The following is a 23,837-nucleotide window of genomic DNA, read 5'->3' on the forward strand; positions in this document are numbered from 1 at the left end:
TCAAAATTTGAAGCATACTGATTTGACTTCGTGGAGAAAAATGGAGTACAGTTTTGCCTATGCATTTATGGACGCAGGAACGCATGTTTTACATGACTGCATCTTCAGTGGAGCTGGTATTTTTTTTTTCACATCTCCTGTATCTCTCTACTGATCTTATTGGTTTCGTTTGGTTTACGGGGTTTATGGTCCCAAAGTGGCTCAGGCTATGAGAGACGCCGTAGCGAAGGGCTCCGGAAATTTCGACCACCTGGGGTTCTTTAGCGCGCACTGACGTCGCACAGTACACGGGCCTCTAGAATGTCGCCTCCATAGAACTTCAACCGCCGCGGCCGGGATCGAGCCCGCGTCTTTCGGGTCAGCAGCCTAGCACTATAATAACTGAGTCACCGTGGCGATATAGGGATCTTATTCGGCAATTACTCTAATATATTACTGCCTATGGCTGCACCACTCCTTCCGCAGACCTGTCATCCATGGCGCATGGGCGCAGTGCAGTGGATATCCAACAAACCATAACAAGCCTGGTGGTACTCAATAGTCAAGTGAGCAGTTGATGCTTAAATTGGGTCTTAAAATGTGGCCGCCGCTATTGCAGGAAAAGGTTTAATTCAAGATCAATGAAAGGAGTTTTTTTCTTGTGGGAGAGGTACCCTCTAATGGGTGTAATGCAGTTATGTCGAATATTCTTAATGAAATCAGTTGTGCCACCTCCTGAGCTAGTACATAAGATTCATTGCCAATAAACCACATTGACGTAAACCTTACAGTACTGCTCAGTCACAAAGGCTAGTTTATGAATTCCTGGCGGTTCATGAGCACGACGGCAGACTTTTTTCCCTCATTTGCAACATCCTGTACTGTCCAATCAGATAAAAACGCCCCCTTTTTACGGTATACCATAATGCGTGAGGATGTACAGGAACATACACTCTAAGAGTGAGCGCCCGTGTCCGTTCTGACAGCGCATCAAAGCGAAGTGAAAGACAATATGAAGCATCACCTCCAGGTACTTCCGTTCCTCCAGCAATCTGCTGCTATGCGGGGCCGTTGCGAACGCAACCTATACGGCCACCATATATGGAAGATGACCGTATAAAGACACCAGTACAATACGAGCCCTTTTCGAAGACAAAGGTCAGAGGGCAAATCGCAGCGACCTTAACTCCGGTGACAGAATGGCTCTAGGAGTGCGTGCATCGATCTACGGTGTCAAAAGGAAGAAAATATAGAACTTTTCAGACGAGAACAAAGCGCTGTGAGAGCGATCAGCATGGCTGCGGCCTTAGAAACTTGACGTCACAGGCGGTTTCGCCTCTTAGAGTGATGACAAGCGCCCAGAGTCGACGCAGAGCTGAGCTGGTGATGGATGGATCCCCAATAACGACCAAGGCGACGGTCGTCACGCTCTAAAACTTTGTACTCTTTGCCCGGTTGAGCCACTGGGTGTTTTCTAGGGTCGACGAAACCGAAGCGACTTTTCTTGGATTTTTTGCATGCCCTTTTCTCTGCTTTGTTGCATGCCAACTAAAGCTGAAAGGTGATATGATAAAAAAAATGAACTTTTGTTTGCTGAATAAAGGAAGTGAGGCAAGATGCGTTCCCCTGAGCGAGAGCAGTAAGCATACATCTTCCTCTTCGGAGCAACGATCACGGAGGTCGAAAACGAGGGCAGTTCAGACTATGTACGTAAAGGGCGAAATTCGTGCTTCGTATTCCTGTTCATGCTCTTGGTGGATCAGTTTTTCAGAGGATGTTATCGCGTGCAAGTTGCTCCATATTGAGTGCACCTGGTGCTGTATTCCTTCGCTCGCCTGAGAAGCAGGGACGAAAAACGCTGACGCGCTATACGGTGTTTGCTTTAGCTGTTCGTTTACGAAACAGCCTCTGCTGTAGAATTTTTATTGTGCGAATTCAATCTTCAGAGCTTAGAGAGCGTGTTGATTTTGTGAGATGTTGGCAGTTCACTATTAAGTTTCCATGCCGCTGCATACGGATTCTCCTGACATATCTTTGAACAACGTTTCGCGGAGGTCCGTTTACGACTTCTGTTTTCTCGCTAACGATGGCAGGACTAAGGCTAATGGCACAGTCTATACTTGAAGCATGTTATTCTCTTTGCAGAGCTTACCCTTTGATTTGAGGATTGGTTGTGCGGTAATGAAGACGAATGTACTGAAAGAAAAACAAAGCAGTTGAAACGAAAGCACGAGCAAAACGTAAAGTTTTCTTCACTGTGGCAAAAAGTTTCTGACTGAATATCCTGTCTATTCACGATCACTTGGTTGTCTTCTTGTGAATTTCTTGAACTAGAAGCCGATGGTAGCACTGTATATTGGACAGCACGCGGCTAAAGATCTGCTTCGAAAGTCCGGTGATACTTGAAGTTAAGTGGAAGCCAGACGTCGGGGGCATTTCTCGTGGTTTTCTATACAAAGTTAGATTAATCCCTTGGAATCTGAACTATCGGAAAGGGTAAAACAATTCAAACAAAGACCATTTCCTTTGAAGAAAGCCGTTGCTTTATTGTGATACACAGAGGAAAGCACCACTCGTGAAGAATGAAGTCATTAAGGAGAAATGAAAAGCCGCCGTTTCTTTTTCCTCTGCCTCTCGGTAACCCGAAGTCGACAAAGCGAGAAAATGGGATCCGGATATCGAATACGCTTCTTTATTATTTTATTCGGCACTTAGAGAGACATCTGCCCCGGCAATGACGCGCATGCCGCTATGATTCCCTCCACTACCTTGGGGAGAAAAGTGGGCACCAGGCAGCCAGCAGTGCTTTGTTTTTTTTTTAATGAAGTTTAAACTATAGAGTGGTCGAATATAACTTAAGTCCATCATGCATAACTGAGAGATACGCAGGCTTGAACAGAGGAAATGTTTGTGTTCATTTCGCCGTTGCGGTCACTCAGTGGTTATTTTGCTCGGCTGCTGACCCGAAGTCGCGGGTTCGATCTCGGCCGCGACAGTCGCATTTCGATGGAGGCAAAATACCAGATGCCCGTGTATTAAAACCGTGGTGGTACTGAGAAAAATAATTGAAAGAAAAGATGTTCCGACCCATGACATTAAGTATAACGGGCTCAATTCCATATACCTTGCGATAACAGTGCACATTTAAGAACTCCAGGTGGCTAAATTTATCCGCAGCCCTTAACTACGGCATCCCGCGAAGCCTGAATCCATTTGAGACGTTACACAACTCAGAACCAAAAATAAAATTTCGTTCCTATCAACGACACTATTCATTCAAACCACAAAGTGAGCAAAGTGCTTTTTGTTTAATAATTTTCTTGTGGCACCCAGACAGCCACGACAAGCTTGATATTTTCCTCTGCTCATTTAAACAGCAGAAGGGAAGGATATCAGTCCTTATTTTCTGATATTAGAAAGGGTGCACTCTATTTCTCTCACGCCAGATAACACTATAGCTGGGAACGGTTTTAACTTCACTTGCAATCTGACAGCAAGGCGTATTTCTCAGTAGGGCAGGTTCGGACGTTGGAGTTACGAGCTCTATTCTGTAGTCGTGTAGGAACACTAACCCCTGTATTAGAGGTCAGACTGAAGGCGGCACCTGAATTTAGTAGCGCTTCAAGTACATGAGGGATGGGAAGCGTGAACGCAGCAAACCTTGGTAACCTTCTTCTGTCACCTCGCCAGTTGTCAAGACCCTACTGCCATGGGGAGCGTGAACGCAGCAAACCTTGGTAACCTTCTTCTGTCACCTCGCCAGTTGTCAGGACCCTACTGCCAAGCATCACGTTGTTGCAGCGAGAGGTACATTAGCCGCAATCTTGCCCTTACACTGTGGGCCTTCGGTGCCACTTGTGCGCATGCGCGAGGAGCCGAATGAGGTCACAGCCGCGCAGCTGGTGCACCGCGCGGCTCGCCTCTGACCGAGAGGAGCCGCCGAGTGACGTCACAGCTGCCGACGCCACTCGCCTCCGACCGAGAGAGAGACTGCGCACGCGCGACTCTCAGCTGGCGCGCCGTGCTCTACTGTGACTTGGACTTAGTGATCCCAGAACGGAGACCACGCAATGGGACTCAACTATCGATTTAGCATACCAAAGCCTCACCGACAAGTCACAGTACTGTGTCGGAACCATCGAGATAGCCGCGTGTTACTTTACGGGTCACCGGGCCGTCTTCCTCAACGTTTATGGATACTTTTTTAGTTCCATAACTCCTCCTCTGAAAGCGGGCGCTGCTTGTACCCGGGCGGTGAGAGGGCGCTGCAGTCGAGGTTTGCGCGGTCGCCGGCGCGCGCGCTGCTCCTCTCCTGCAGTTACTACTTAGCCCGTGCGCGGGGTTGTCGTTGCCTTTTTTTGTCGCTCTGCGAACACGTGGTCCCCATCGTGCACTCAGAACAACAAACGCTGCTGGCCGTGAAGCAGCTTTCGAGCGCGACGATGCCCACTTGCTTCGTGCCCGGCTGTACCAGCGGGTACAAGAGCAACCCGGAGAAACGCCATCCGTACGAAAGCAAGAGGAAATATCAAACTCATTGCATCAAATCAAACCGTTGAGTCCCTGAGGGTGACATTGATGTCAGTGCTGTCCATTATAGACTTCCTACACAACAAGAGCCTCAGCTATATGTACTCACAGCGAAGTTAAACCAAGACCCGCTTGAGGTAATTATACTGGCACGTTGAAAAAGCCTAGAAATGCTCATATATAATCTGAGATTTTTTGGCCTAGTGAGATCATTAGGAGGTGACGAAGACCACCCTACGGTGACCAAGTTCAGCCAATTATTTAGGCTGCTTTCTTTTACACACCTGTTGAAGTAGCTGTGAAAGGGAACTGTGAGACGGGAACTGATCGTGTCTTAATTAGTGCCTTCGAGAGCCTCGGAGAAAAGCGTCGCGACACCCTCATAAAGAAAAAGGCTAGAAAGAATAGATCTGGCAGGAGCTGATGACGATACTTTTCAGGGACCTCTCTGATGCCTCCAACGACCACAGATACTGTGTTCCATCACCAGAAGAAACAGCCTTGTACTATTTGGCAAGCTATGTGGCTTTCAAAATGAAAAATAAAGCGCAATATGGACTCTGTGATGCAATGTGACGCACTTGGCAGGCAGGATTCTCTGCCGCGCGAGGCTATGCTCATTATTGAGCGCGAGTATGTCAGTGGCAGACTCGCGTACCCTTCCGAAAAGATGTTTGCCTGTGTAATTGCGGTAGAGGGTGCTATAAAACAGGATTGAAAGGGCGAGTTGTTCGGCGACCTGTTTTGGAACGTGCTGGATTCTCTTGTAAAAAAAGGCACGAATGGTGTTGGTTTACCAGAGCATGCTGAGGTGTTCACAGCTCAATTAATTTGCTTTTATTTAGTGACGCGCATGCACTTCTTTGCGCGAGCAAAGTGCTTGGAAAATAGTAGCGCCGTTAGAGCTCGAAGAGAGCGAAAGCCGGCGAAGCTTGTCTGACAAATTAGTTGACAGAAAATCTGTCAGCAACAATATTTAGTGGATTTGTGAATAAAATTTTTCTATTTAAATGCCAAGGGCCTTGAATTACTCTTGCATTTCGCCTACACCGGTATCGAACTCGCGGCTTTCGGGAAAGCAGCCGCGGGCCGTCGCCACCGAGACAGCAGCGGGTTTTATTTGCACCAGTATTGCTGTAATAAAACGTAAAAGTAATTTTGCGCGAAATGCGAGACACAACAGCCAGTCGCGAAAAACTGGTTCGGCGGATAATCCGAATCTATTGAAGTAGCAAGGTTAGGTTCATCTCACGAGAAGCAGAATCGAAGCATGCATGCATTTCGTCATTGCCCGTACAAAACGGCCGCTTGTGACACGGCTGAGAATACCGCTCTTAAGTTCGCAAACGCGCCAAGCACACATATGTTATGAAATACCTCCGGGCAAGAGCCGGAAACAAAAAACAGCAGTCGCGCAGCGATGATTCGAATGCGAGTGCTCGTGCAAAACGCTGCACGCTAGCAGACGACTCTCGCTCTCCTAGCTCAACCCGCGATTGCAGCGCCGCGGTGGCGGGGACGGCGACCGGCCGCCTGCTCCCTACGGGCGCTGCGAGGAGTTATGGAACTAAAAAAGTATCTATAAACGTTGGTCTTCCTGGCAGTCAGTAGAGTTGAATAACCCGTGCCGCTTTCGCCACATGTGTCGTCTTTAATGTCTAATACGTAGCCATGACGATAAGCAAAACAACTACGCGTAACAGGGATATGCTGTACATTTCGCTATGTATATACTGGCATGCCTGAGCTAATCCACTGCCAATTTTTTTCTAGTTTTTCGTGACCGAGACTTTTTCGAAATTATTTAAGCCCGAGGCAACGTCTATTTACCCGTTGGACCGCTGGCGCTGTGTCTTTTTAGCTTCGTCGGCTGCAGGGACTGTGGGAGAGAGAGTGCGTTTTTTTCACTTTTCAAATCAAAAGCGCTCCGAATAAACTTCCTGAAATAAGTTTCATAGAATGGTAGTGGGCAGCAGTATCTATTATGACTTGGACTGCGTTACTGTGCAATTGACTGCTCATATACCTAAAAAAATTGCGTTCAAAGCATACAATATTTTCCTGACATGGTTTAAATTCATTACGCTCCGAAACATTTTTATCGGCTATTTGTAGGTTATCTGAGCAGATCAAGATTAATACTAAAATTCAAAGTACCACGAATTTTCTGTTGTATCGGTTGTTTATATTTAAAAGAAAAATAAAAATTATTTACGAAGCCATTACTTATAAAACATGGTCTCTTTTTTTCATGTCAATGGAATTTCAGAAACATGAATCTAAAACCTAATTCTTACAAATCTTTTTATTCTCAAGGTTTTCATTCATCTGCGAGATTTCATAGACGTTCCAGCAATTACAAATTGTTTCGCCAAAAGCAGCTGGGGAATTGTTTATCACTGTAAAACCATGAACAATGATTGTGTAATGAACTGAAAGGTGGCCGAGCACAAATTATGGGTCAGTTTTAGTTTTAGTTTTATGGGGTTTAACGTCCCAAAGCGACTAAGGCTATGAGAGACGCCGTAGTGGAGGGCTCCGGAAATTTCGACCACCTGGGGCTCTTAAATTATGGGTCATTTAGCGTGAAAATATGTTTAGTGCGCGTTGATTTCAGACATCAGTGCTTTCGATATGGCTCCCCGTATATGTAAGTTATCTGTGTGAGAAGCGAACTGAAACCATCCTCAGAAAAACGTTTACCTATAATGGCTTCCTCTATGTACGATTGTGCCGTACTTTGCACAATGGTACTGTAACCGACAGAAAGGCAAGTGTATCAGTATTCTGCGAGCGAAGAATGTAGGCTGTCATCTTTGAAAGCATCCTTTTCCTGATAGACCTCCTTTTGTGTCAAGAAGCTAACTTCTTCATTGTAATGGTCCCTTTTCAACGCAATCTCCCTGAATGACCTGCGGTTACCATTTCATCAGTACTATGCACTTCTCGTATATAGATGAAACAACTCTTCCGTAAAACTTGTTCAGTTTGACGACCGTTATTTTCAGTTAAATACAAACAAAGCGACAAAATCGCACAAATTACGGGCACCGCAGACGAGATATGCTTTAATATTCTTGAAAAATAGGTCATTTTAAAGTTCCATCGGCATTTCTTCAATCCAGTAACGGAGCACACGGCTAGAATCAGAGGGCCAGACTGAGCCCAGCACGATGGGTGCGTGATTTTACGGAGACTCTTTTCTCTTTTACTATGGCTTCCTGATATGGGGGGGGGGAGGGGGGTCGGACTTCAAAACAACCTAATAAAAACATTTATGCTTGTTACATACTACTTACAGAGAATGTTTCCTTATTAAACACCTATAACGATGTAACTTGAGGGACGTTTTGAACAGCACTGCTTATTAGGACAACAGCGCCGATGCTTATGAGATAAATTTTGGAAATTTTTTTTGTCACTCTGACGGTGGTTGCGATTAAGCTTCTTTCGAAGTTTGTCGTTTGCTCGACTGAAGGTTCTTCAATGAGTTTGGTCCGTCTCAAATCGTAAGCGACCACACGAAATATCGAAAGCAAGCCTGAACTGCTGTTGTTATTTGAGATCACTTTTCTTTATTAATTTAATATTGCTAAACTATTCTTTTAAATAATTACGCTGTATTGCTGCAGTGGTACGCGCAGTAATGGACAACACAAGAATGCGGCACTGAAGGTATCTACAGCATGACAGATTGGTCCCTACTAAAATTATGCTATAGCTGTCTTCCAAGCTATAACCTTCAGAGCCACTGCTGCATTTAAATTGAGAAGACAATTTCTCTAGGCTGCAGACCTTGCTAGTTTCTGCAGTTCAGGGCTTAAATATATCATACTTTTTAAAACAGGTGTTAATTTTTTTAAGCTGAATAGATTCCTTGGAGCACTTTCAAAGTCAGTCCATTCGACCACTCGGATACCGCGATGTCTCTGACTGTAGGCAACCCATTGAGTTTTGCAATCACCGCCTACTATTTACACTCCATACTTTTTCTTCCTTATCGCTTCCGTCGTTGGTACATCGTTTATGAGAATCCGCCAAGTTGGAGGAGATTTTTAATAACGCAGTAAATACTAATTAGCATACACCCCAGCGCTTCCATATGGCTACGAGGGAAAGCTATGTAGCTATCACAGAAAGTTCATAGTTGAGCAATAATTTGTCCTGTTACGGTATTCGAACCCGGGAAAACTTTTCCTTTCTTTTTAAAGACCTTTCTAACACATGTCTCACCAGAGGAGTCGCTGTACCGCGAGGCCAAGACCTAGTCAGGAGACCAATAGTCTCCTTTTGTCTTGCCTCGTGGGCAATACTTGTATTGCCTAAAAAATGAATAAATAAATAAATAAATAAATAAATAAATAAATAAATAAAACTGATCGAACTGCGACCGCTAACATTTGAGCTTAATAGCAACGCTTCGAACTATGGAAAGATAAATGATAGGCTTAACGTTAAGAGACCGGAAGCGGGCAGAGTGGGTGAGGGAACAAACTGGAGTTTATGACATCCTAGTCGAAATCAAGAGGAAGAAATGGGCTTGGGCAGGGCATGTATTCGAAGGCAAGATAACAGCTGGTCTTTAAGAGTAACGAAGTGGATTCCACGAGAAGGCAAGCGTAGCAGGCGGTGGTAGAAAGTTAGGGGGGTGGTTGAGATTACGAGGTTTTGGGGATACGGGGGCCGCCGTTGGCAAAGGCCAGGATTAATTGGAGAGAAATGGGAGGGGCCTTTTCCCTGTAGTTAGCGTAGTCAGGCTGATTATGATGATGCTAACATTTTGTAGTTCATGCCATTCAGTAATTACTCCCATATTCTTTCTTCCATGTAGAGCGATGGGCGACGATCACTCATTTATGCCACCTTCACCTGCCATTCGACCTCGACAATCCCTTTTCCTCCCTTCTCCTTTCTCTTGTGTGCAGTAGCAGGAGAGGATCACTCGTTCTATTAAAACATGATCACCTACCATTCGCACTGTTTCCTCCCCCCCCCCCCCCACTCCGTTGAGAATAGTAGGCCAGGTGCACCAACTGCATTACAACATCATCCCCTACCATTTGCGCTCTACCTCTGCGTTTCTTTTCCTTCTCCTTTCTCTCTGGACAGTAGCACAGCAGGACCACTCATTTTATCGCTAGAGTGCCCGGACGTTCGAAATTTTCAGTTAGCGAGTCTACTATCCTTCGGGTCGATTTGGTGCACGAATCAAATAGTCAACGGTGATAATGCCTCGAAATGAGTCTGTATGTTTCCTTAGATCTGGAATGGTTCTTTAATAACTAGCTGAACGTTTGAAAACGGTGCACCGTAGATTTCTTCGACGACTCCTTGAAGTACTGGACATACTTCGACGTCGCACAGTGTGTTGCTCAGTTGGTGTTCGCGAGGTGAATAGGTCATCGCCACGTACCGGTATATACGTATGGTGGCGTTCATATTGCTCGCTCATGACCTCCGGGACTGAGTGGCCTGACAGGGTTCGGGCGGATTTAACGAACCTTGTCTTGGTGCCAGATCTCGGAGGTCATGGTTCATACGCAGCTTTCGCCCCTCTCTTCTACTGACGTGTACTGTCATCAGTAGCAGAATGTAGTACGCACAGTCATGACGGAAACAGAATTCATGTTATGACTGTGTTGTATGTCACTTGTGGATGTCAATGTTGTGTATTCTAAAAGCTAAACAAATAACTTCATGACGTATAGCGCCGTACCGTTGAGCTGCCGACAGCACTAAGCAGTTAAGCGCAATAGCTTGTTATGTAGGCAAGTTCAGACAAGTTGCGAACATGCGCAAAGTATTCGATTCCTATTCTATTAGTTTTTTAGCTGCAGTATTGGTATGCGGCTCCGTTCTTGAAAGTAATATTCTCACGTCTGTGAATATTTCGCATTATTCACCATTTGCAGACTCCCTCATCCTTTCCTTTCTCCCTTTGTAGAGTAGCTGGCCAGGACCGCACTGCCGGTGGGCGACCTCTCCACCTTTCCTCTTGTTAAAGGTCACTGCCTTCTTTTCTATTAGCCAGCTATCTTCTTGTTATTCGCTGATAAAGGAGCACTACTGCTAATTATGACAAGTGTGCAACGCTTTTCTTCTATTAGGATTCTGTATATCTTTTCTTAGAATATGAAGCGCGCACCGTTCAGATGTTTCCTGTTAGAAAACTGCCATGATTCCAGTATGCGCTGTAAAGCTCTTAAAGTTCCAGAGGCAGAACCACAACCTAGGCGCTTGCGTGCTACATGCTGCTCATAGGTGGCTCCCGTGTATTACGTATTTGCGGGGACTGTATGAAGAGTAAAAAAGGAGGACAAAAGATTTGTAAATCTGTTTAAATTCCCCATAATGGCTATGTGAACTTTCTTCAGATGAAACAACTGTGTCAAACACTTAATCAAACTGACTTGAAATAATCAACTGGGATCTTCGGTGAGATAATATTTCAAGCGTTAATTTAATGCCATGTCATTGAAATCGATCGCAAACTTGGAGTCACAGCAAGGATGTAAGCTTATTAATGATACTTCATTTTGTCATTAAGGGATGTATCATTTTTTATCAATTTTAATTAACCCCAACCTTGACTGCTAAGTGAGAGGCTGAGATTTAAAGTCACGCTTAAGTTAATATCGTTTTTATTCAGGAGCAATACAATACCGCGGAAAGCGGACGTAAGGCCTACCGATAGCTAGGCTGCTCTCAAGCTTCTAGACTGTTCTCGGAAGCGGAGCACAACATAGAAGTTCATAATTAGCCCACTGCCTCTAACATTTACGGCGCCGCTGCGACTGCATGTGTATAACTTCAAACCAAAAATAAGGAATAAGGTAAATACTTATGGCCAAACGCTGCCTTCAATCTCTCAGGGGGGGGGGGGGGGGGGGGGGGGGGGGGGGGGGGGGGGGGCACTGTATCAGTTATTTTTTGCTTAGCGCTAATTAGATCCTTTGCGTGCTTAATAACGGCTTGTTGCTTGGGCAATTTCACAGAAACCACAATGCCCTTTTTTAAAGCAAACATGAAGAAGATTCTGTTCTCCGTGCGGCTGATGAAAGCAGCGACTCATCGTTACGTCATTCCTCATCAGTGAGAATTTTCACACATATTCCTGAGGGATGCTGCTTTCATCAACTGCTCTCAACCCTCTCATTTGGAAAAACACCGCGATAAAACGAAGTCAGAAGCAGGCAGCTGAGAAACGTCATTATTTTTTTTACCATCAGGGCAGAATAAAGCAGCAGGTAATTGCGCGAAAACACAGAACTAGGTGCCCCAAAGGCTGGTTTTGAAATGCCTAAGCATATTTCCATCAGTGTTAACAATCAGATTTTCCAGAAAGCGGCATAAGCAGTTCAAGGTGCTCGACTTCAAGACTAAAAAGCGAAGGGATGTAAGTACACATTCAGGCCCTTCGCAAAAGTAAAGAGCCCAAGGAGTTTACTCATAAGCCTGGGAACAAAAATCTTGTATGATTCTTGCAAGTCCGAGCTTCCAGGGTATCTTGCACATGATCTTCATTAACCTTCTAACCATCTCAAATGCCGGAGAAGAATCTCAATGTACATTGTTTCACAACACTTCACAATGACTACGTCCGCTAAAAGAGCGCCCGATAAATTTGATTCAGTAGTAGGCTTAGAATTCTGGACCGAATTTGGTTTCAGCAGGACTAGGAGCTTGCAACATTGCGAAGCCTTCGGTAATTGGACTCAGCGGATGCTTTCCCATCAGCCGGGACCCCTAAACGATCCGGCGGTCACTCCAAGTGAGCGAAACAAGCCGACGGAGGGCAATTAAACACATAAGATAGTGAAGGCACCGACCCACCTCTAAGTAATGAAGATCTGCGCGGGCGAAGAGCGACAACCTTTAGTTACCCACTCCGCTATACTGGCCTTAGTTCAAGCGTCACCTTCGACCGGTAAGATATTGTGACCACGCCGTCTACCACAAGGCTTCATTAGATCCTTACAATGTTTGTAAGTTTTGCCAGTGCGGCTGATAAGAAGCCTTACAGACACGCATTTATAAAGACAATAAGCGCATTACTGTGATCGTGTGAAATCATTCATTTTGTTTGGAGTAGCATATATGTGTTCTTTTTGTCAGAAGATAGGCGTAAAGTAACTTGGTTGGTATGGTCCCCAGAGACAACTACGAAAGATAACAGGTGATACTTCCGATGTTTGAGAGCCCGTCTCCGACGTAGCCCACAGAGGGAGGCAAGTATATGAGAACGCCCACCAGTCAGGACAGGCAACAAAATTTGAGCGGAAAAAAATTACCTGCCAATGCTTACAATAAGTTGTTCGTAAAAGAAGAAAAAACAGCTAAGAATGCAGTCTTTTCGTTCGATAAATTTGTAATGTGTAGGATTTCACAGGCTTCACAGGTCACAGGTTTTCGCAGGTCATCACGCTAATTCCGGATGAGCTGAGGAGCTCCACCTCAGCTTAGTCGTTTTCATTCGGTAACTACTATCCACAATTAAAAAAAATGTTTTTGAAATCTTGACCTTTTTTACGTGCTATCATACAGAGCACAGAAAAGGATTTGTCTCTGATTAATGAGAAGTAAAATACATTTGATTCATCATACGTATGTGTGCATGCTGACTGCACACTTCTTTCGGCGTTTACACATCTTCTGACTCATTTTTAGCATACATCATTATGTAAACAACTTACCGCTTTTAGAAGTTTCTAAAAGTGATAGTCACTGCAATATTAAAAAAATAAATCACGTGCTCTCTGCAGCCATGCCACTCCTTATGTAAAATGAATAGGTGTTCGCATTGGCACCAGTTTGCTTACATTCCTCATGTCTGTCTTGAGAAAGCTGCACATGACTTGCCGAAACGTTTTAGAAAGGTGAGAACAGCCATTAGCTGCACATTATGTACAAGCAGCAACCGAAAGCAACAACAAGGTTACACCCAAAAATGTTGACATTGTGAATAAAGGTGAAAAAAAAGTATGTCAGGGATAAATTTCTACATGAGTTAAAAATCACAATCTATCATAAACAGCTTTTCATGAAAGTATAGACTCCAGGACGTTTGTTTCTAGACTATGGTTTGTGGCTAGCTATGCACGGCCAGTATTCAAAATCTCGAGAAAGTTAGAGGTACTCTAAGCCTCACCTGTCTGAAAGTTTGTACTCGTACTTCTTACTGATGCTCCAAAAATCGAACTACAAGGCTTAGAAGCGAACACTTTGGGCTCTTTCCTTTTGACAGAGGCTTTTTACTGCAGCTAGCGCAGAATTTCTAAATCGTATTCAATTGCTTCTTGTATGTTAACGTAACTTGAAACTGAAAGATATACTGAAGAGTCGAAGCGCCTTCTCATCATTACCAATATAATCAAAGGCAATAAAAAAAGTATTATGTGTCGGGAAGGTAAATGCAGTTTCCTATTTCAACAGAGGCAGCACCGCGAAAGGTTGATGATATTGTCTGGGTTCGACTAATCACTGTGCTTGCTGAAACGCAAACATCGCATTCACCAAGAAAGTATACGTCGTTAAGAATGCCGTACATCATCTTAGCAGACAGTTTTCCTCTAGCGCGTAATGGTAATTAAAAAGTCTACGGCAACCTGGAAGTTGAGAAGGAAAAGTAAAAACTCACAGCCCACCGAGTTTTAGCAAGCAGCAAGGAAACCGCGCCCGCATATCTAAAACGCGCGATACAGAAAACGTGAAGAGCGGTATCGATTTCTCTGCGAAAACACGCCGCGTTTTCCAGTTATTGACCTGAGCCTGTCTTTTCGTGAAAGCTTTTCTTGCTAGTGCAGCTGGTGAGTACGGCATGCGCGGCGATGACACCAACCTGCTCTCGCTTTGGCTAAACCTAGGTTAATTTTATGAACAATTAGTCAATTGAAATGCCCTCCAGCTACAAATAAAAAAGCAATTTTTCCCACATGAAGTTGATGTAGACAAGCTATTGCTTGCGCTTTTGGACCTCGGCGCCATTGGGTCATGAGGCACCGTTTATCCATACACACGCAAGGGTCGATGCGCCAACTTTTATGTTTGTTTACGTGTCACTGGCGTCAGTTCTGATCTCGGGCAATTAGCGTTTGGTGGCAGCTGGAGAGCTGATTCCGAGGCAATGTGCATAATTCAAGCAATGCTGTTATTTGATGCATGAAACTAAACTAAGCACATTAAGTACAAACGCCCACCGCACCTCACAACTTCGGTCTATAGAGTTACAAACTTACGCAGAGAAAACAGCGCCTACGCGGCATTTCATCCACCAAAGCAGTGCCGGGAAATGGACAATAAGGATTTGCCTTCATTAGTGTTGTCCCAAATACGCGGATACAATCGTAGCAATAATGTTCTTCTCAATGCTCGGCTCCTTCTGTGCGGTCTACTGGCGCTTGATGACGTCACCATATATTTCTTCCCATTGCTGGAATTTTCTTTACTATATGTGAGTACACGCTAGCACATGCCACCGCCATTTCTCGAAATGTATCTAGTAGGCTTTCGCCTTAAAATAACCTCTGACATTGGCAGGAGCCTTACACATTCTGACATTTAGAAATTAAAATTTTAGCCATTTATACAGAGGGTCAATTTTCGATCCTCAACGGAATATATAGCTATTTTGTGCGCCTTTAATCCACAGGTCTTCGAGTTGCTTTTTATCAATGTTTGGCGCACATACATCCCCAGTACCCATGTGATGTCGGGGGGGGGGGGGGGGGGGGGGGGGGGGGGGTGTAGATGCCTTCTAGGAGCCTTTCCACATCTTCTCGAACGTCTCTTTTTGGGCTTTCACAGAGCATATAGAGAAAATTACCCACCGGTAATTTTTCAAAGCAAGAGACGGGGGCAGGGAAGTCAGCATTCTGAAAAACCTCAGACTGGGCGTGAAGTGATTTTTGACGCTGAACTGGAAAGCTCTTTCCCGCGTCTGTGTGACGTGTCAAGTAGTCCCCTGAATTGTATGTTCACCGAAACATTGTTCGTGCAGTGCAAATAGGTTTTCCGCCACAATGAAGCCTCTTTAAAAAGAGTTCACCAGCGCTCTCTTGAGGGTCTCACTCTCAAGTGTGCTCTGGTTGCAATCTCTCCCTGATGCCCTTAGAACGTGGGGGGGGGGGGGGAAGGGAGGGGTAGTGGTTGACACAGTTGCTCCATCTGAAGGAATAGCACGTACTGATTATGGGGAATTTACACAGATTTACAAGTGTTTTGTCCTTGCCTTTTTACTCTTCTTACAGTATCCCGAAATCCACGATACCCGTTGGTCACCTGTGCCACAGCATGTGGCACGCCGGCATTAAGAAGCGAAGGTAGATGTTCTGCCCCAAGCATTTTACGAGCCCCATTGCGCATACTGGAATTATAGCTGTTTTATGACAAGAAACATCTCAAGGTTGCGGGCTTTATATCTTAAGAAAAGCTAAGAAAAGATTTTAAGAAAAGCAAATTCTTGCATAGTAATCATAATGAACACTACGGCCCGTTCTTCAGCGAATGACAAGAAGATAGGTGATTAATAGAAGGGCAGGCAGTGACCCTGAACAAGCGGAAAGGTGGAGAGGTCGGCCACCGGCAGTGCGGTCCTGGCCAGCTGCTCTACACAGGGAGATAGGGAAGGAAATGATGAGGTAGTGTGCATGGCAGATGGTGTGGAAGATTCATAGGTGGGTGAATACCGCGGTTCAGAAAGGAGTCGAATTAAAATACTGTAGCTAAAAAAAACAAAAGGGAATAGGAATCGAATACTTTTGCGCATGTTCGCAACTGGTCTCAGCTTGCGTACATAGCATAAAACTGCCTAGCTGCTTAGTGCTGCCGGCAGCTCTACGGTACGGCGCTCAACGTCATTAAGTTATTAGTTTAGCTTCTAGAATACACAACATTGACATAGACCAGCGGCATACAACAGAAAGCCAATACATGAACTCTGTGTCCATCATTACTTGCCTATTACATTCTGCTACTGATTACAACACGCCTCAGTTGAAGAGAGTGGCTAAAGCTGCGCATGAGCCATGGCCTCCGAGATCTGGCACCGAGTCAAGGTTTGCTAAACCCTGCCAGGCCACCCAGTCTCGGAGGCCATGTGTGAGCACTATGAACGCCGCAAGACAAATATACCGGGAAGTGGCGCTGACCTATCCACCTCGCGCACACCAATTGCGCAACATGCTGTGCGACATCGGAGTTGGCCCAGTATTTCAAGGAGTCGTAGAAGAAAACTATGGTGCACCGTCTTCAAAGTTTAAGCTAGCTATTAAAAGCCATTCTAAATGTGACGACACACTGGACTCATTTAACGTTATTTTCAACATTCGCTATTTGATTTGTGTACCAAATCGAACCGAAGGATAGTATAACCGCTAACGGGAAATTTCGAACGTTCGGACACCCTAGAGACAAAATGAGTGATCCTGCCCTGCTACTCTCCAGGAGAAAGAGGAAGGGAAAGAAACGTAGAGGTAGAGAACAAATGGTAAGTGATGATGTCGTAATGTAGTTAGTGACCCTGGCCGACTACTCTCAATGGAAGGGGGGGGGGGGGGGAAGGGAACAGTGCGAATGGTAGGTGATCATGTTTTAATAAATCGAGTGATCCTCTCCTGCTACTGCACACAGGGGAAAGGAGAAGGGAGGAAAAGAGATGGTAGAGATCGAGTGGCAGGTGTAGATTGCATAAATGAGTGATCGTCGCCCATCGCTCTACATGGAAGAAAGGATAAGGTAGTAATTACTGAATGACATGCACTCAACTGTAGCACTGCAGCTACAAGATGTTAGCATCATCATAATCAACCTGACCACGCTAACTACTGAGAAAGGCCCCTCCCATTTCTCTCCAATTATCCCTGTCATTTGCCAACTGCGGCCACCGTATCCCCAAAAACCGCATAATCTCAACCACCCCATAACATTCTGCCGCCGCCTGCAACGCTTCCTTTTTTTTGGAATCCACTTCGTTACTCTTAACGACCACCGGTTATCTTGCCCTCGGATACATGCCTTGCCCAAGCCAATTACTTCCTCTTGATTTCAACTAGGATGTCATAAACTCGCGTTTGTTCCCTACCCACTCTGCCCGCTTCCGGTCTCTTAAAGTTAAGCCTATCACTCTTCTTTCCATAGCTCGCTGCGTTTCTTATAAGCTGAGATGTTAGCGGTCCGAGTTCAATCAGTTGGTACAGCGACTTCTCCTGTAAGATATGTGTTAGAAAGGTCTTTAAAAAGAAAGAAAAAGTAGTCCCGGGTTCCAACACCGCAACAGTACAAATTACTGCTCAACTATGAACTTTCTGTGAATGCTACATAGCTTTCCCTCGTAGCCGTAAGGGAGCGCTAGGGTGTATGTTAATTAGTATATACTGCGTAATTAAAAGTCTTCTCCAACTTGGCGGATTCTCATAAACGTTGTACCTAAGAGGGAAGGGAGAAGGAAGAAAAAGAGAGGAGTGTAAATAGTAAGTGGTGATTGCAAAACTCATTGGGTTGTCTACCGTCAGAGACATCGCGGTTTCCGAGTGATCGAAGGGCCTGGCTTTTGAAGTGCTCGGCGGAATCTTTTGAGCTAAAAAAAACACATGCTTTGGCAAGTGTGATGTATTTAGACCCTGAATTTTAGAAACTAGCAACGTCTGGAGTTTAGAGAAGCTTGCCCTCTCAATTTAAATGCAGCAGCGTCTCTGAAGGCCGTGCCTTGGAAGGCAGCTATTGTATAATTTCAGTAGGGGCCTCACCATAACCCACATTCTTTGTGACTGCCCTGCCTACACCACCGAAAGGCAGTCTCTCAGCCGTGCGCTGGAGCGCCTAGATCCGCGCCCTTTCACGGAAATGAAGATTCTCGGCCACTGGCCGCGGCGGTCGTAGGCGGAGAGGGCCTGCAAGGCACTGCTCCGCTTCTTGAGAACTTCCGGCCTGCACGATAGGCTGTGACTTTAAGGAACAGTGACGTTTTAGAGCGACTTCAATTTTTTTTTACCCTCCTTTCTCTTTCTTTTTCTTTATCCCATCACTCCTTTCCCCCCGTGTAAGGTAGCAAACCGATTATTCTTTCGGTTAACCTCCCTGCCTTTCCTCTTCTACATCCTCCTCCTCCAGTAGGGGCCTCATGCAGGAATTTTCAGCGCCGCATTCGTGTTTAGTTCATTACTGCGCGTAACACTGAAGCAATACAGCGTAACAATTTAAAATCATAGCTTAGCGTTAATAAATAATAAATAAAAGTGATCTGCATTAACAACAACACTGCATGCTTGTTGTTTTCGCTGTTCAGTTTATCGCTTACGATTTGCGACGGCCCAGGCCCATAGAAGAACTTTCAGTCCAGCAAGTGACAGACTTCGAAAGAAGCTAAGATCGCAACCACAATGAACGACAAAAAAAAATTTCAAAATTTCATCTCATACGCATCGCCGCTGTTGGTTTAATAAGCATGGCTATTCAAAACGTCCCTCTAGCTGCATTGTTCAAGGCATGTAATAAGGGAACTTTCTCTGTCCGTTGCATGTTACAAGGGGAATTGTTTATATTAGAGTCGTTTTGAAGTCCGAAAGCCCCCATATATCAAGAAGTCGCTGTAAAAGATAGAAGAGTCTCCCTGCAATCACACACCCATAGTGCTGGGCTCATTCTGGCGCTCTAATTCTAGCGGCGTTTCCCATTATTAAAATGAAAATATGGTGTTGGAACTTCAAAATTACCTATTGTTCAAACATATTAAAGCCTATCTCGTCTGCTTAGCTCCAAATTGGTGTGTCCTGGTCAGTTTGACTGTATCTCACAGAAAATATCGGTCTTCAAACTGAACAGGCTTTCAGGAGCGTTCTTTCAACTATATGCGAGAAGTACATGATACAGATGAAGTAGTGACAGCAGGTCATTCAGGGAGAATACGCTGAGAAGGGTCGGTTACAATGAAGAACTTTGCTTCCTGTCACAAAAGGAGATCTATCAGGACTAGTCTTTTTTCAAAGATGACAGCCTACATTTTTAAGTAGGGACAGTCGCTTGCAGAACGCTGGTTACCTTGTTTTTCTGTCGGTCACTGTACCATTTTACTAGGTACGGCATAATAGTATATCCAGAAAGCCATCATAGGCAACAGTTGTTCTGAAGATGGTTTCAGTTGGCTTTCTCTCAGATATAACATACATAACTAGAAGAATAAGAATGGGGTGGAGCGTATATGGCAGGTTATCTCAGATCATGAATGGCAGTTTACCAATATCCCTCAAGAGAAAAGTATACAACAGGTGTATCTTACCGGTACTCACATATGGGGCAGAAAAGTGGAGGCTAACAAAGAGAGTTCAGCTTAAGTTAAGGACAACGCAGTGAGGTATGGCAAGAAAAATGATGGGTGTAACATTAAGAGATCGGAAGCGGACTGAGTGGGTGAGAGAACAAACGCGCGTTAATGATATCTTTGTTGAAATCAAGAGGAAGAAGTGGGCTTCGGCAGGGCATGTAATGCGAAGGCAAGATAACCGCTGGTCCTTAAGGGTAACGGAGTGGATTCCTAGAGAAGGCAAGCGTCGCAGAGGGCGGCAGAAAATTAGGTGGGCGGATGAGATTAAGAAATTTGCGGGAATATGGTGGCCGCGGCTGGCGAAGGACAGGGTTAATAGGAGAGACATGGCAGAGGCCTTTGCCCTGCAGTGGGCGTAGTCAGGCTGATGATGATGATGATGGTGACGCGGTGAGCTATACCGAAAGCACTGGTGTCTGAAATCAACGCCTAGTAAACATATTTTGACGCTAAATGACCCAGACATTGTGCTCGACCACCTTCGAGTTCATTACACAATCATGGTTAATGGTTTTACAATGGTAAGCACTTCCCCGGCTGGTTTTGCAGCGAAAAAAATTTGTAATTGCTGAGACAGCTATGAAATTTTGCATATGAGAGCAAAACCTTGGCAATCAAAAGAATTCTCACAAATTTCGTTTTAGAATCAAGTTTCTGATATACCTTTGACATGAAGAAAAGAGATAGCATCTTATAAGTAATGACTTCGTATTTAATTTTTATCTTTCTCTTAAATATATGCAACCAATAAACTGCAAATTCGTGGTACCTTTAATTTTAGTATTAATTTTGATCTGCTCAAATAACCTAGATTCTTAAGCAAACAAATAGCCGATAAAAATGTTTAGGAGCGTAACGAATTGAAACCACGTCAGGAAAATATTGTTTACTTCGAACACAATTGTTTTTAGGCATATCAGCAGTCAATTGCACAGTGACCCAGTCCAAGCCAAAATAGTATAGGTACTGTTGCCCACTACCATGCAATGAAACTTATTTCAGGAAGTTTACTCGGAACACCTTGGATTTTAAATAGGAAACCTATTAGACATTTTAAGCATTTGCGCACTATTCCAGCGACAAAACAGCACTCTCTCTCCCCCGCAGTCGCTGCAGCCGAAGAAGGAAAGGAGACAGCGCCAGTGGTCCAGTGGGTAAATAGTGTTAGACACTAAAGACGAGACATGTGGTGAAGGCGACAGGTGTTATTCAACTTTACTGACTGCCACAAAGACGGCCCGGTGATCCGTAAAGTAACACGCGGCCGTCTCGATGGTTCCGACAGAGTACTGTGACTTGTCGGGTAGTCTTTGGTACGCCAAATCGATGTTTGAGCCCCATTGCGTGGTCTGCGTTCTGGGATCTCTGACCAAGTCCAAGTCACCGTAGAGCACGGCACGGCCGCTTCGTGTCGGGCATGCGCAGTCTCTCTCGGTCGGAGGCGAGCGGCGTCAGCGCGGGCAGCTGCGCGGCTGGACGTCATCGGCTCCTAGCGCATGCGCACAAGTGATGCTGAAGGCCCACAGCGAAACGGCCAGAATGCGGGTAATGTAGCTCTCGCTAGAAAAAAGTGGATGCTTGGCAGTAGGCTGCTGACAACAGGAGAGGTGACAGGAGAAGGTTAACAAGGTTCGCTTCGTTCACGCTCCCTATCCCTCATCTAACTGAAGCGCTACTAAGTTCAGGCGCCGCCTTCAGTGTGGCCACCAATACAGGGGGCGCCCCGCGGGCCCCCCTAGAGAACCTCCTAGGCCTAGAGAACCTCAAGACCTGGGAGGACTAGGAGACCCTGCAGCGTTAGGAGGACCCGGCCGTGGTGATTTCCCGCCGCGGAGGCTCAGTGGTTAAGGCGCTCGACTACTGAGCCTGGTTACCAGGATTCGAACCCGACCGCGGCAGCCGCGTTTCGATGGAGGCGAAACGCAAAAGGCGGCCATGTGCTGTGCGATTTCAGTGCACGCTACAGATCACCAGGTGCTCGAAATTGTTCCAAAGACCTCCACTACGCCACCACTTTCTCTCTTCTTTCACTCCCGTCTTCCTCCCATCTCTTACGGCATGGTTGAGGTGTCCACCGTGATATGTGAGACAGATACTGCAATGGGAGGCAATATCCTCAAGGTGGAGTTCTGCCGAGCGTCCCTGAAGGAAGGCCCGAATATACTGCAATATGCGGGTCTCGCATCTTGTGGTGGCTAATGTCTTGAGCATATGGCCATGGCTCGTTGTGTCGAAAGCGTTATGAATATCCAGGCCTAGTATGGCTCGTGTAGTGGCTGTGCGGGGCTTAGTGCAAAAGAGGGACTCTTTAAGGGCGAGAAGTACGTCTTGCACCGGGATGATTGGGCGGAAGCCGAATTGAACGTTGAAGAGAAAGCCTGTTGTTTCTAGGAACGGTTGCAGGCCATTGAGAATGACATGCTCCAAGAGCTTTCCGACGCAGCTCGTTAAGGAGATGGGGCGCAAATTTTGAAGGGTAAGGGGTTTGCCCGGTTTGGGTATAAATCGCATGCTGGCATGCGTCCAGGCAGATGGGGGCGTCCCAGCTTGCCAGTGGTTATTAAAGAGCTCCGTGATTTCCTGGAGGGAGACCTCGTACATATTAAGTAGTGCCTTGTACGTTATGCCATCCGGGCCCGGCGCCGGAGTGTCCCGCAGTTGGCCAATTACGTCGGTGCCCTTTTGGAGCTCTAGTTGTATTAGACGTTTTGTGTTTACTTGTGTCTGAGATTTAGTGGTTGTTGGATCTAAGAGGGCGCGTAGGAGGGACCACGTGCGTCTAGTGCTTAATGTACCCTTGAGGTCGATACAAAAGTTTGCCCAGTTTGCGCGGGCTAGCGCGTTCGCGTATCCTTCTGCTTCGCGAGTGAGAGCGGCTAGGCGGAGTCTCAATTTACGATTGTGTCGCTGGTGACGCCAGCGCTTGAGAAGTCCCTGTCTGTCAGGCCTCCCATAGATGAGCCAGACGCGGATCAACCTGAGGTGCCATAGAGGTATTTTTAATGATATTGCTGTCCACTTCGATGGCCTTCACCAGACTGTCTGTGCAGTCGGTGACAGTACGGGATTCGATAGAATGAGCTGCCAAGTATGAGCGCAATTTATCGCAGTCAGTCAGAAGCTACGAACGAAGTTTGAAAATCTTGGATTAATAAGCAATAATAGTGGAGACTGGAAAGTGGTCACTCCCAAGGTTGTCTTGGAGCACCGTGTGAGATTTAACGATTATGTTCGGTGTGGCCCATGTGAGATCGGGTGCGGTGTCGCGGGTAACACTTGTGCCAATGCAAGTGGGTAGGGTGAGGTTTGTGATCAGGCCAAGGTTGTAAGCAGCCATTGCAGGGAAAAAACAGTGCTAAGACGAAGGACAAAGAAAAGTGGACAACAGGACCGGTGCTGACTATCAACTGAAAGCTTTATTACAAACAACACGTAATATATACTCCATCGACAACCAAGAGCGCATGGCAACACCAAAAGCTACATCGATACATCAATAACATGGATCAAGATACTTTAGTTCACAGTTATGAACTGTTACAGAGGGGATGCTCACGCACCAGTCACTGTTTGTTTGGATATGAAAGGCTTCACTGATTTCCCTTGTTAGTTTATCTTTGTGCTACAGGATCCTAGTTTAATTAAAAATGGGGGTACATGATTTTTCAGAAGAATCAGGTTGGTTAATCTGGGAACAGTTCCTGCAATGCAAGGCCAAGTTTGACGACAGAGCCCCTTTTAAGAAAGTGTTGTGGTGTCTTAAGCGGGCGTTCAAACACCTTCCTGTTTCACCTATATAGGTCTTCGCGCCCGTGAACGGCACTTCATACACAAGCCCTTCAGCACAAGGGACAAACCTCAGGTCATGCATGCTTAATCTGGCAACCTTTTTTTTTGTTTTTCCTCGCTTCTTTTCCTGTTCCCTGGTCCTTCTATCTACAATGGCGCACAATTTGCCGAGCTTGTTTGGTGCTGAAAAAAAACATCAATGATATATCGGCTGCCTACTTGC

Source organism: Amblyomma mixtum, chromosome 4, assembly GCF_055824585.1.
Source record: "Amblyomma mixtum isolate Tamu chromosome 4, ASM5582458v1, whole genome shotgun sequence".
Taxonomy (NCBI): domain Eukaryota; kingdom Metazoa; phylum Arthropoda; class Arachnida; order Ixodida; family Ixodidae; genus Amblyomma; species Amblyomma mixtum.